Source organism: Leopardus geoffroyi, chromosome A1, assembly GCF_018350155.1.
Source record: "Leopardus geoffroyi isolate Oge1 chromosome A1, O.geoffroyi_Oge1_pat1.0, whole genome shotgun sequence".
NCBI classification, from domain to species: domain Eukaryota; kingdom Metazoa; phylum Chordata; class Mammalia; order Carnivora; family Felidae; genus Leopardus; species Leopardus geoffroyi.
The window spans coordinates 198,332,386-198,348,018 of NC_059326.1; positions in this window are offsets into that span (position 1 = coordinate 198,332,386).

Consider the following 15,633-nt stretch of genomic DNA (forward strand, 5'->3'; position numbering starts at 1 on the left):
TTTTTAATGTTTATTTATTTTTGACAGAGAGAGAGAGAGAGAGAGACAGAGACAGAGACAGAGCATGAGCGGGGAAGGGGCAGAGAGAGAGGGAGACACAGAATCCAAAGCAGGCTCCAGGTTCTGAGCTGTCAGCACAGGGCCCGGTGCGAGGCTTAAACTCACAGAGTGCGAGATCATGACCTGAGCCGAAGTCAGACGCTCAACCGACTGAGTCACCCAGGCTCCCCAGACTCATGGTATTTCTAAGGAGGAGAGTCTTCTTCTGTGAATTGCTTTTGACAGGATGTCTTTGGTTTGCTTAGGGAGCATATCTGGTATTTATGGATTATGAAGCGTTGGTCCCTGGAGAGTGTCTTCTAAGCGATACAATTTTCTTGGTTTTGAAATGGAGATACGTCATAACGTCCATACTCCCTGCTATTTAAGGTGATCCATGACTGTCACTTACAGACTTTATCTACACTGGCCAGAAAGCACATGTCTAATGTGGGAGAAAGGACCTGGGTGGGGGGGCCACATGGGATATTCCAGACCTCTTTGTCTTTTGTCTGGGCTTCCTGAATGCTTGTATCCTTGCATTGTTAATAAAGCTTGATATTGGGTAAGATGTCTGATTCACGTGAGTTTGATTTGAAAATCCAACCCTTTGCGTTAGCTCACTCTCCTGTTGGACTGGAAGCTCATGGAAGGCCAGATTTCGGTGGGCATGACAGTGTGTCTTTACAAAGTAGCTGTTCAATAAATACACACAAATCAACATATTGAAGGATTGATGGGTTATAAGAAATCCAAAAGGGGAAGAGCCAATGGAAAATGTAGGAATATAAATTTATACAAAGAAGTGATGCGTTTGCCAGTACTGGGACTATTACCGTACCATTCTCTCTACTCTGGGCATAATGTCTCTTAAATGTAAATGTAGCTTATTTCCACATTAAACTCAACATTTTTTGTATGAGTGCAGTGAAAACCGTAAAATGGTGTGGGCTTTTAGAGGTTTTTCCACTTAAATTGAATTATAGGGCTTGCAGACATATTTTGAATGCTGCTTGACCATTTTGGTTCATAGCAGTTCATCAATCAATGGTTGTATGCAGTAGTGCCAAGTTTGACTTCCCTCGGCTTCTACCACAGTCATCATTTGCAGTTCAAATTGATCCCCATAGAGAAAAAGTAGTTTATGTCTTTCCCTAATGAACAAAGCAGCTTGTTCAGGCATGGGACCTCTGTTTGTTACATTGTGGTTTTAATGTAAATATGGAGGGCATGTTCTCATGTTCACATGGGGCAAAAGCCTCTACATATGGGTTTACATGGGTCTTTAGGGATATGTATAGGTACCATGTGGCTTTAAGTGTCTCTGCTGTGGACTATAACAGTGCCCCCCAGTCACCAACTCCACTGTCACCTCCTTATATCAAGGGAATCTTTTTTATTTCTCCAGACAGGGCATCTGTAATCACTCAAGTGTAATCTAAAAATGGCAACTTAATAATACAATGACTTGTTGACAGATAGAATAAGTAGTATCTCTTTAGGGTTTCCCACAAAAGGCAGACCTTTACATAAAGACTCCTGTGCAGGCAATATTCCCGGAAAGTGGCAGGTGGGAAGAAGGAGTGGAGGAAGTCAGACAGTGAAGAGAAAAAAATCATTAAAAGTTGTACTAAAGAGAGAATGACTGCTGTTGGCAATGAGGCCTCACTCCTGCTGAAGATCCTTTAAATGTAAAGAAGATGCACGAAATGCATATTAGAACTATTCCCTTGAGATCAGGTACTAGTCCCCTGACATCCATCCCTCTATGGATGAGGGTTTCCCTTGGGGTGTTTAATTCCTGGACCACCCAGGATGCCTGTGCATGGGCGAGGCAAGTTCCCAAGGCACAGGAGAAAGCCCCAAACAGAGGACAGCAGGATGGGAGTACCTGATGTGGGCATAATGCACAAGAGTTCCCACAGCAACTGCAGGTAAACTCAGGTGGGGTAAGACAGTCTGGGGTGGGCATCAGTGGTGTCTATCTCAGGTGGGTTATCCTGAGATCTAGAACAAAAGTGTGAAAGAACAAAACAGAGATCAGGTCTGAGTTGTTTTGGGGACAGGAGATAGAATGAGGAAGAGAAAAGTGAACAAAGTTGGGATAGCAGTCGCTGAAGACAGTTGAAGTGACAGCTCCAGCTTAAGAACGCTGGGAGATGGAAGGAAACTAGAAGATACGCTTCGTAGCTGGTGTAGAAACTGCTCTGACCTTTTTGGTCCTTCTGTACTTTGGGGATTCCATCAACATAATGACAGAGTAGGGCTGTGCTCCCTTGCCTCATCTCTCATCATTAGCTTGCTTGGTTCCTTAGTGCTCTCTTCCTCGGGCTATTGGGTACATCCCTGTGGGTGTGGGGCCAAGTGCATGAGACCCACCTTTCCTCACTGTGGCTGGGTACAGGACACAGCTGCAAAACTAGTTAGCATTCACAACCCACTTGTTCTTTCTAATGCAGCTCTAAAACTTTTAGGATGATCTGGCCCCATGGATTCTTCTAGCACGACTGTAGAGTTTTATTTGCACCGATTCATCTGCATTTCATTATTCCTTGCAACTTCTTTCTGTTGAATGCCTGTTTTAGACATCTACCCAAATCCTACCCAGGTCTTCACAATCTCCTGCCTAAAATATAGCAGTAGCCTCATAAATTATCTACGTGCCTTCCACTTTCCCTCCCCCAACTTTCTTCCCTACTTTCTACTCCATCAACAGATTAACTTTTTTCTAGCAGAACACTCATCACTCCACTTTACTGCCCAAAAATATCCACTGTCTTTTTTTAGAGCAAACAAATTTAAGCACAATTTCCAAACCTAGACATCAAGTTTTTTTTTTTTTTATAATATGACCCCAGCCCAACCATATTAAATGTTGCCCATCATGTCCCACTGTTAACATCACATTAGAGGTTGCATAGAGCCTGCAGCCTGCTTATTCACAATCTGTAGACTTTGTTCAGTTTGTCTTAAATTACTAATTTCAATTGCTGATTAAGGTTGTTAACTATTACTAATTCAAATTACCTGTTAAATCACTGCTTATCTTAAATTACTAATTCGTTGTTCACATTTAGACATTGAGGCATTTCACACACACACACACACACACACACACACACACACAAATCAAATACAGATTTCTGGCTTCTCCTGAAACAGTGAAAGATTTGTCAAATTCCCTGGGATTCCCTACAGCTATCTCACAGTTGATCTTAGATGATGGCTAACAATTGGGGCAAACAATAAACAAAAGCTTAAAAGGAAGTGCTGGAGAATAATGTATCTGTAGGTGCATTGAAACACCCCAACATATTCCTGAAAACCCAGATGACCATGTGCATACATAGGGCTGTGCGCGTGCTCATTAATGACACTTGGAGGCCCCAGTCTTTCACCTCTGGTTGACTTTGAGGCTCTGTGATTATAGGAAGTGAAGGTTAAGGCAGAGTTGTAAACTGAATGTCAAAGGCATGGCCCAATGCCACAGAGCCCCACAGCAAAGACTGGAAGATTTATTAGGTTCAAGCATTTAAGAATTCTGAGTAGAGACTTCAGTGGTAACACGTGACAAAAAATATATATTTTATGGTATTAGTTCAGAAGAGTCTCTGAATAAAGAACTATAAGGGCAGCAACAAATGGGGGAAGGGAGATCTGATTTCCAGAGTTGCCAAATTACATTATTTTAAATGTCCAGATTTCAACCAAATTTGTGAGATATGTAGGGAAACAAGAAAGTCTGACCCATACACAGAAAAAAAAAAAAAGGCCATCAATTGAAACTCTGCTTTTGAAAGAGGGAGAAATGGCCATTTCTCCCCTTGTCATTTTCAACCTTTTGAATGTAAACCATTGATTTCAGGAAGAGAAAGGGGAAAGTCCCTTCCCAGGAATGCAAGCAAGTGTTTGGCTCTTGGGGAGATAGGTTTTACTCCTCTGTGAGTGGAAGCCTACCGCTTCAGATCTAAAACCAGTTCATTTCTAAGGTTTGTCCTCTCGCTCAGGTTTTAGTTTCCTCTGCCTGAAAAGCCCTCACTGTGCAGGAAAAGGGGAAATATTTTCTCTGTCATTTCACAGTCAGGCCAAGATGAGGGCCACCAAAAGAATGCCTTAGGAGACATAGTAATTGCATGCTCTCACTTCTCAGCTTGCCTCAACGGTCCCAGTTTATGCCTGCTGTAGTTCAATCAATGCTTGTTAATGATTTGTTAGTACCTAATTTCACTGGCAAAATTGTCCCAGTGTGATGATTAGTTATACCATCACCTGACCTAAAACACCACTGGAGCCCTTTACATGGAGAAAGGTGGAAGAAAGCCAGAGGGAAGGGGATGGGGCCTGCGGGTCCTTACTAATTCGTCAGCAGAATGAGTCACACGTTCACAGTTCACAGAGCCTGATGTTTCATTTTATACAGCCAGTATTTCAAACTTGACCCCATACTTAATTAATAAAATGAGCTGCTTATGAGATAACTGTGCCATTTTGAATTGAATAAGTCACAGGGTAGGGGAAGTCTAAACTTCAGGAAGTTTTAGAAGGTAGATAAGCTTCAGCCACAGACAATAACAAAGGAAATAGCACAAAATAGCATAGAAATGAACAAGCCCTGAATCACAGGTAAAAAAAAAAAAAAAAAGCTCCTGGTCCATTTCAAAGATATGAGACAAAGAAAAAGGAAGAAAGAAAGAAAGAAAGAAAGAAAGAAAGAAAGAAAGAAAGAAAGAAAGAAAAGGGAGGCAAAGAGGGAGGGAGGGAGGGAGGAAGGAAGGAAGGAAAGAAGGAAGGGAGGAAGGGAGGAAGGGAGGAAGAGAGGAAGGGAGGGAGGGAGGAAGGGAGGAAGGAAGGGATGGTCCCAGGTCCCAGAAGAGTTTGACTTTCAGGGAAGCCCAAGAGTTGGTGAGTATTGACTCAGATCTGTATTTTCCCTCAGGAAACACTTTGACATGAATGATGCAGCTGCGGAATATTAGGTTCTTTACATTACCTGAGCTAAGCTCTGATGTTGTTGAATCCCAGGGGGCAATCCTTCTGCTCTTCAGAGTGGAATGGTAAGATGTTGAGGAGATTATCCCAAAGCTTTCTTGTCCATGGATCCTTCATAGATCCATAAAGTCTTACCGGAAGCAACATATCTGTGAGGCTCTCATTGATCTCCTTTGCCTCCTGGTTTCTCAAGCATTTTACCCTGACATCGACTGTAGATTGATCACATTTCGTTGTTTATATATGGCATCTGTCTTATACACTTATAGGGGCTAGGTCTTATTCACCATAGTAATGAGTACCTCAGCACTTGGCTACAAAGTATATGCAACATGGCTTATTAAAATGAAACAAAAGTAGTAAAATTCATTTTGTGCCTCTGTTTCCAGACATTTGTGTGCCTTTGTGCCAGAATCGTGCATCTAAGCCTTTAACGTAGCAATGCCTGTCCCATGCCTGTTTCCATCAGCAACCCAGTGTTTGGGGACGTTGGCTTGAATTTGTGAGCCAGGAGAGCCTGGAGAAGAGATGTAAAAAAAGGGAAGGCTGTTAACTTCTCTCTCTCTGACCTTAGACATTTCTTTAGACATCTATTTTGGAATAATAAGATAGTGGAGAACTAAGTCCAGCTTTTGGATTCTCTTCTGTCCTTTATTCAACCACACACGTGAACTAAGTCCAGAAGTACCAGATGGCATGCTCCAACAGAAAGCCACCCAGTTTCTTCAATACCAAAAAGATGGAAAATGGGTCACAAAGTTGCTACTTGGAGGTGAGCCGCTCCATCAAGATGACTGGTGTTGGACTGTTGGAAGAAACCAAAATAACTCACTCGGATTGTTTGTTACAATGAAGAGCCTTCCTGACCGATAGACCCTGTATGAGATCTCCATTCTGTAGATAACTTTTTCTGTGTGTCAGAGTAGTTGTCACTACCTCCAGGCTCACCTGGTTCCAACGGAAAGAGAGCTGCCTTCTCTCTCTCTATCCACACATCAATGCCCAAACAGCTTTGATTATCACTGACCAACGGCTCTATTCTTGGACCAGTTATGGTTTCTGAGGTGATGAAATGGTGTGACTTAGTATTTGTGAGTATGAATTCTCAAGCCACACTGTCTAGATTCAAATCTAGGCTCTAACATTTTCTACCTGGAATATATTGGACAGGCTACTTGACCTTCCCATGCCTCTGTTTATCCATATGTAAAATGGGAATAATAAACAGTACACTCTGCCTTACTGTGAGGAGCAAATGAGTTAACATGTAAAGTTAGAAGAGTGACGAGGAAAGCAAGTACTTACATAGCATTAGTCCAGCTGGGTCATCTGTCTATTACAGCGACTGAGAATATGTGCATGCTAGGAGATGTAATTGAAAGAAATACCAGAAGTAGGAACGTTTTTGCAATTCGCAAAGTACTTTTTATACCTCTTTTCTCATTTGATTCTTGTCTCAGTCCTGCAAGCAGGTCATAGAATACGCAGAGGCTCGGCTAGCCCTAGACCACACGATTAGTAAACAATAGGGATGAATCTTGAACCCAGAACTTAGAAACTTTCCAAGATACCCTGAGGGCTATGGAGATCACCAGAGAGGGTGGCGATTACAGGCACAGACTGGCCTGAGCTGGATAATACAAGTCTTTGCATCTATGATTTGAAGCCATCCTCAGGGAACGATCTACTGGAGGCTGCAATGCAAGTAGCATCCTCTGTACTTCCGGGAGCTGACATCTAGAGGCACAAGCATTATGTCTTGTTTCCATCTGTTTCGGGTCTCATTGGTTTGATGTTTGGGGTGACCATGGCGTTTGATCTTTGGGGATATTATTCAGTGTTCTTAAGTCTATATAAAGAGTCTTATTAACTCAGTGGCACAAGCAGGTTGCAAATCCAAAATGATCCGGGCACACAACACAATCCCTAATTCAAATGAGGCTTTGCCACCATTCTCTTTTTTACAAATCTGAATGCAGCTTATCAACGTCATTTCATTTATGCATAGCATCAGTAGTCTTTAGGCAAGCCGGCATTCACTGCAGGTTAGAGTCAAGAACTTGGGCACCTGACCCAGATTTTGTTTTTTGTTTTTGTTTCGAGTATCAGATTAATTTTCCTTTGGGATACATGAAGGCGAATAGACATAAAACACAAAGGAAGGTTAATATGCTCATCTGGGGCCTTAAATTTGGGGATGAGGAAAAGGGAAAGTTGCGACTTCCTCCCTTCCCTGTTACACGTGCTGCTTCATCCACCAAGAGATGGGGTCCGTTTCCTTTCCATTTGAATATGAGCCAGACTTGTTATTTACTTTGGCCAACAGAATGGGTTAAATAACACTTAGCCGGTTCTAGGCCTACCTTTTAAAAAACTAGGCAGTGTTTACTTTCCCCCAGGAAGCCAGATGCCATGCTGTAAGATGACCATAGGAGGAGCGATGAAGGGGCACAGAGGTCTTATGACATCGTCTGTGGTCATATGTCTTGTACATGTGGGTGAAGCCTTCTTGGGCCTTGTAGCCCAGCCCGGCTGCCACCTGGAGGCAGCTGAGTTAGTGACACTAGCCAATACCTTGCGGAGCGGAGCGGAGCGACCCAACCAAGTTCTAACTCAATATCTGATTCACAGGATTGTGAGAAAAGATAAATAATTGCTGTTTTAGCCAGTGAGTGTTGAGGTGGCTTGTTACAAGACAATAGATCTTCCTGAAGCATGGAGTATCCCTCAGTAGTCCCCAAAGGGAACTCAACCTGGTTTATATTCTTGACATGAATTCCAGAATGATGATGACAGTGGGAAGTTAACCAACACAAGAAAAATTGCAACGCAAGAAGGACGGTAGTACTTTCAAAGATGAAGCCCTAAGGCTTATAGCCTCTGTCCATGTTCCTCTTCTGAGATAGCAACTTCTGATCATTGAATAATGGCATTTTGCTGAGTTCATTGAAGTGAATCCAAATTCTTCATTCAATTCCACGTGAAAAGTACGTACTGAGCCCCTTCCTTGTACCAGATGCTCCCCTAGGAGCTGGAGGCAGAGAACTGGACAAGAGAGACGGGGCCTCTGCTCTAATGGAGCACACATTCCAGTAGCGGAGCCTGAGAAGAAATGACAAATATGCTGTCATAGAAGGCGCAGGGAACAAAAAGTGGGAAGGGTTCGGTGAGGAAACCCTTTAGGTTGGTACAGGATGGGGACTAGGACCTGGCCACGTGCAAGGGCAAAGGGAGGTGAAAGGGACAGAGGAGGGCCAGACAGGGGCAGTAAGAGCAACAGAGACTGTCACTCAGGTGAGAAAGAGTGGGGCCCAGCTCTCCAGAGCTGAGGAGTCTATTGTCACACAGACTAGCACAGGTTTGCTGCACTGTGCAAGCATTTCCAGGCACTCCTTGTTTTCAGTCTCCTTCTAGAATCAAAGCCCATTCACAAGCTCGAAATGATTGTGTGGCTGTTTCCCTTCTTTCTAGTCCAAGCCTCTTCCCTTCCAGATGTAGATTCCATTCTGCTTCTCTCGGCCCCTCAGGTCACTTCGTTTGCTCATTCAGGCAGGGTCCCATGGGCTCTGTTCACAGCCATCCTATGAGCGGCTTTTTCTTTGGTCCTGGTGCTTAAACTTCCATTGTTTCCCTGCGTTCAGTTTCTTCCTTGAATCAGCACAAGTGGATTCATTGTTTTCATTGTTATTCTCCCTCTGTCTTTCTTCCTGCCTCTTTTATTCCCTTTACACACACACACACACACACACACACACACACACACACACACTGGTGTCAGCAGTATCCTTTTCTTCGTAAACCACTAGGGTTCTCCTTTGCAAAGCTTATATAGCTCTCTGGAGTTTTTCTCCCAGAGTCATCAAACATGGATTCTACCACTTATCCAAGATGATGAAACACTAAGTCACCTGTCTTATCTGATATTCAGTTTCATCATTTATAAACTGGTAAAAATAATATCTGCCCCTCAGAGTTACTGCGCGGAATAAATGGATTTATACTCATGAAAATACTATTCAGACAGTTATCTCTTTACTCTTCCTGGGCAGGGAATCCAAAGTAGCCTGTATCTGACGCCAGCATGAATCATGGTATCGGAAAGGTTAAAGCAACAACTACAAGAAAACACATCAGTCAGGTAGAAGCTGGTCGCTGTGAAAGGTAGCTTCAGCCTTAGGCAACTCTTCGAGATTATTTCCTGAACATCTAAGTGCTGGGGCCACTTGCTGGGTGGTCAGAACAGCACGATGGAGACAGTGGGAACTTAATGAGTGCATTCCGCTTCCGCGGATGTGGATGACGGCGGTGCTGATGGCTCTCACGTCTGGGATCCTTGCGCGTATGAACATTGGGGCGCCCAAGTGCCGCTGACAATTGCAAAGATTTAGCCATTTTTGTAATGGTGCTCTCCGAGGACTTCTCATACCTAGATTCACTGATGAGTGGGCAAGTCTTTCCCACTGATCTGGTTTTACTCTTTGGCTTTCCAATTTACTGCCTGGCTGCGGAGCTAATCAGCAGCTATTTGCAGTGGAGTCTTGCTGCTTGGCTGAACACTGAGCCTGACAGCTGTGTCTGGAGGGCCACAGGCGATTAACCACACGGCTTTCTTTCAATGAACCAATCTTCCAGGGACTGGTGATGGGCTGATGTCTTCTGAAATCATCTTGTGGGTTTGGATAGAGGACAATGGGCCACATTTCATGATTCAAGACACACGACCACCTTGACTGAACAGTCAAATTTCCAGACAAATAACCAGCAGAGTTTTAGGGGGAAAGCCAGGCGAAACAAGATAGTCCCTGCATCATCAAGTAATACAAACCCGTGGTCTTTGAGGCGTCTCCCGTGGCAGTTCAGGCTCCTGAGGAAAGTATACTGAGCCTTCCACACTGCCGGGGCACAATTTAGTAAGCTACTGCCATGTTTCAATAAATTAACTAATGTTCTGGTGATAATTCATATCTGGAGATTAGTTTGATTCCCGCCTTATTTTAAAGTAACCCTCGTTTCTCCAGGCGATACAACCGGGCTCCAGTGGTAATGAAATAATAACCCCTGGTTCTGCTTCCAGAACCAGCAAAATCACTAGATCCTTAGTGGCGTCCATTGCCACAGACTGAAAAATAATTCTCTATGTTCTTATGGACACCTGGGATCTGAAACATGATTACTAATGGTTACGTACCGCTCCCTCCTACCTCTTTGCCCTTGTTGGGCTTTCCAGTTTCTGGAAGATAAAGCTGCTTGGTGTCTTGATCAATGGGTGGTCTCAGAGTCAGAGCATAGGTTTATGTCCCAGCTTAGCGATGGGGCCCTGGGTGACCACCCACCCAGCCCCTCTGTGCCCAGGCTTGGTTCAAAGCTCCCCTTCTCTTACACTGTATGGGAACTAACTGGAATTTGAATAAAAACTTGAAAAAGGATAAAACAACAACAACAACAAAGTCTCCTTCTCCTCTCTTTACGTTCTTGCCCTTGGCAATCTCACAGCTAAAGCTATTAGTCTGCATCAATAATTCAACATGCATTCAACTAATATTTAGTGACTGCTCACCATGTGCCAGGCACCGTTCTCAACGCTTGCTGAAACACACACACAGGCACACACCCTTGCACACACGCGGCTTCTAGTGTCAGAAGATGGACAATAAACAGTCACTTGGGGTGGGGTTACTGTCACTTGAAAGTGAGGGGTTGTAGGAGGCCTCGCTGAGAAAATGGCGGCTAAGCAAAGTCCTACAGCGGGGAAGGGAGTGAAGCATAGGGCTGATTGGAAGGAGAGGCTGTAAGCAGAGGAAGAGCCCAGGGCGGAGGCCGGGGTGCGGGTGGGCCTGGCCGACACGCACTTCAGGCAGGAGGCTGGTGTTGCCGGAGCTGGGTCAGCAGGGAAGAGGCAGCGGAGCATGACGGCTGAGGATGATGAAGGGGCCACTGTCCTTCAGGTGGGGCCAAGCAGGCAGGCCTCTGTGAGGACTTGGGTATTTACTCCGAGTGTGGAGGAAGGCCATGGCAGGGTCTGAGCTGAGGAGGGAATTGAATGACACTCTAGAAGGATAACATGGCCCACCCTATTGAGAACAGGTGGCAGGTGGGGGGCGGGGGGTGGGGGTACGGTGCCAACGCAGAAAAAGCCAAGCCGGTTAAGAGGCATCCACAATAATTGGGACAAAAAGCGATGGTGGCTCCGACCAGGTAGTGTGGTATCAGAGGGAATGAAAAACAGTGAAACTTTGGATGATTTTCAAGTCATGGCCAACAGGATGGGTTTCTCTCCCAGCTGCCAGCCCTACGGTTTTAAGCTGTGTCTGGGCAAGTCCATCTGGATGTCTTTTTAATACTACAAGTGTATCGTGCCCCTAACCCCTCTCACTCTAACCACCTCCCCTCTGAGTTTTTGTTTGTTTTTTTTTTTTCCTGGACATAGACTCTTAGAAGCATATGAAAGTCTTCCTCACTCTCACATGTGCTAACAAGTTGGTAATTCTAGATTTTTTTTTTCGGCCCCACGTTTCCTTTCCAGCCCTACTACCGTAACCGTAGTTAGACTTGCCTATCTCCCTCTGGAAGATTCAATGCCACAGATAGTGAGTGCCAGTGATGGGGAAGGCCCTGCTGCAAATGCAAGAGGGTGTTGGAGGCAATCCCAGCTCTCCAGGTGGCCACCTAATAATGAGAGGAGACCACAGTAAGATGGGATGGCTCCAACTGGTCACGTGGCAACGCCCGCAGGGCTCAGAGCCCAGTCCCCTTAGAACCAGGGAGGGGCTGGTGCTCCCAGCACCCACAAAGGCTGACCTGGCAGAGGAGGGCTGCAGCCACACCTCCTCGCTATCCTACCCCAGCTCTGGCCGAGTGCTTGCTCGGCCTGCGGCTTAAAACCCCACAGCCATTATCCCAGAAAGGCCTCCATGTAGTGAAAGGGTCCTAATCTTTGCATCACATGCTCAGAGTTTGAGTCTCAGCTCTACCAGCCAGTCACCCCAGGCCTTTGATGCGTTGCTTAGTTCTCTCCAAGCAAGATTCCTGGAGCTTAAAGAGAATAACTAGAAAGTGGCTTGCACAGAGTCAGCCTCTGATAAACAATAATGAATTTGGACACCGGTTTTTCCTCCTTCTGATAAACGTTTGCAATCCTACTAGATTCTTTTTCCCCAAAACACAGCTCTTGGATTGTTTTTTAATTGACCTTAAAAAAAAAAAGCCTCAGTGGCCGGTAGAGAACGTGCATGCGTTTGTGTTGTAGTATTTATTATTGAAGTCTAGTTGACATGCAATGTTATATTAGTCTCAGGTGTACAACATAGAGATTTTCCAGTTCCATACAGTACCCAGTGCTCCCGCATTTGTCACAGTATAACATTTCTGCGATATTATGGACTATATTTCCTGTGCTGTATTTTTAATCTTCGTGACTTGTTTATACACACACACACACACACACACACACACACACACAGTGGAATTTTACTCAGCCATAAAAAAAGGATGCAATTTTGCCATTTGCAACAATATAGAAGGATCTAGAGGGTATAATGCTAAATGAAATAAGTCAGACAAAGACAAATACCATAGGATTTCACTTATATGTGGAATCTAAGAAAACAAAAAACAAAAACAGACTCATAAACACAGAGTCTGGGGGACTGGGCAAACTAGGAGAAAGATATTAAGAAGGACAAACATCTAGTATGTATGTGTTTTTAAACTTGGATTCTTTTCAAGTCCTTGACATCCTCAAGCTTTTTCACTAATAGAAATCACCTTCTTTTCCTTTAGAGACAAGCAAATGGAAGGAAACTCTTTGCATCTTCTTATTTCTCTTTGGATAGATAACTCAGTAAATTTGGAAACATTAATTATATGCCCGACATGTTCTTGGGCTGGGCAATAGGAATGACAAAGATACAATATTTGTTCCTTATTTTCAGGGATCTTATAGTCTAGTGGGGAAGCCTAGATTCACATGTGAAACAATTAGACTGAATTTGAAAATTCACTCTCAAGCTTCACCCACTCTCCCACAGGAGCCCTCTATAGCACCTAGTTTGGGAATCTAACCCCACCACCACCACCCCCCGCCCCACCATCATTTTCTACTATTCCCCTCTGAAATAGGACCTGTGTCGGGAAGACAAAGGCTGATAAGGAAGCTGAGATCACATATCAGCTTTTCTTTTCTGTGGGAGTTTTCAAATCCCCAAGTAAAGCAAAGTTTTCCCCATGGAACCCAAACAGTTTCAGTTTCCAGTTTAAAGTCAAGAACGCTCCTATTATGCAATTTGTTCCCACTATTTTTCTCACTTCACATTGGAATGTTGATCTTAAGCAACTGTCTCTTCTACAAAAATACACAGAGCATCTTTTAACACAATATCCCTTTTTATTTCATTTGGCTGGGTAAAGGCTGCTTTGTAAAAGGGAATTTAGAACTTGTCAACTGAATCTTGGTTCATCCCACTTGAGCTTAAAGAGACTAGATTACTGTTTCCCTTTCGTTTCCTAGAAGTGAGACCCAAATTAAGTCTTATTTCATAGAACTTGTTGGATATATATATTGCTCCCAAAGAGAGCACTTGAAAGTAACATAAAGTTCTTTTCTTAAAACCTGATGGCGCCCTCAAGTGGCACATCCCATTTCAGGATCCTAAATCTCACCATCGTCCTTTCAGAAGCTTTCTTTCTTAGAAATTGGAGCTTTCTAAGGTTGATCTAATGATCAAAGCTATCAGGTAGGTTTATTATCTTTTAAGATGACTATCCAAATTCTCCCTTCTTAGCCATTGATCCCTGGAGCATGGGAGATATTTCTTGCTACCTGCTGCCATGAGAACAAAATTTAGATGCATACACTGATGTTACAGCACATGGTTGATGGTTTCTCTGAACATTCTCATGAGAAGAGTGAGTTTGCTCTTATAACCAGAGATTCATGCTGAGTTGGTGTTTGAGTAACATCTTTTACCTTGAAAAGAATAAGTAAGTACTTTCAAACTAAGCATAGTGTGGACCTCTCCCTCCTACATATACAGTCTCAAGAACCACAGTGATTTATACTTTACAAGGTAGTAAATACTGCTTCGTTCTCTGGTTTCCTCTGAAGTGTCAGTGGTCAAGTTACTGGTGGGATGAAAGAACCACTTGGGGCATTATTCTTCAAGACTGACTTTGAACATAAAATCTTTGAAACATTCTCAGTAGATGGATTCAGAGTTTCCCACAGGTTGGCCAACCATTCACCAGACCTCTTCACAGCCCCTGGCACAGTAGAAATGAGGCGGCTGATATGAGAGACAGGAAGCCAAGGGCTGTGGCTGGACAATTCAATCTCTGTTGTGTGGGTGTCCTATTAGTCACTTGAACCAAAGAATCAGCCCTCTAGAGGCTGAGAAGCACTGCACCTCCCCTCATTCTACCAGGCTGAGTAATTTGATCAAAAGTCAACAGAAGCCTAGCTTGGCACATGTGGACATGGTCTGGGGCCGGAGACAGCGAATAGCTTCACCCAACATGAGTCAGAAAAGAAGGTAGAGGGGTGCCTGGGTGGCTCAGTTGGTTGAGCGTCCGACTTTGGCTCAGGTCATGATCTCACGGTCTGTGGGTTCGAGCCTCGCGTCGGGGTCTGTGCTGATGGCTCGGAGCCTGGAGCCTGCTTCCGATTCTGTGTCTCCCTCTCTCTCTGCCCCTTCCCTGCTCCTGCTCTTTCTCTGTCTCAAAAATAAATAAAAACATGAAGAAAAAAAATTATAAAATAAAAAATAAAGAAAGAAAAGAACATAGAATGAGTCTCAGGCTTACACTTTACCAATAATTTGGGTATTTTATACAGACTTCACATAAGCATCAAAGCGATTATCTAAGAGCTTAAACACTACAGAAGTAAGAAGGAAAAGCTCCAATAATGTGTTTTCATTTTTGTGCAAATGAAAGATCAATTTAATAGGGTGTCAGAGATCTAGGCACGAGTAAGGAGGCTTGTTGGTTTCACAGACATCAGAAGGAAGTGGTTGTAGTTGCTAAGCTCATTAATATGCCCAGGAGAGCAATGAAGACACTACTGTGCTGGTTTTGGGAGTACAAGTCCCCACACTGCCTTGGTGCGTTTTGTTAGCACAAAAGAGAACGAGTTCCCCGGTTTGCACGCTTCCTCTTCAGAAAAGGGCACTCTGTACCTTTCTCTTGCCACTCAAAGCTGTATTCATAAAGTTAACAGACTGGCGAATTGGAGGAGTTTCATCATGAGGAGAGAAGCCTCATGCTCCATGCTTTCACATAAATTCATGTGCGTGGGGGAGGAGACAGTGCCTGCCAAGGATAGGACACCCTTTCCAGTTCTTCCACCGGAAGTTGAGCCGACAGTGGGGAAAGGATTGAGACCTGCAGCCACTCACGGATTTCGGCTCCTGAGATTCGCAATGGCCACTGGAGGGCACCCCTGGGACTTAGGCTCAGATTGATCACTGCCCAGAAGCCCAGACAGGACTCCGAGCCGTACAGGTACAGCTCTAGATGTATTAACGCAGTTTCTCAACATCAGCACCACTTCTGTTTTGGGCCAGATAATGTGTGGCAGCATATCTGGCCTCTAACCACTAAGTGCCAGTA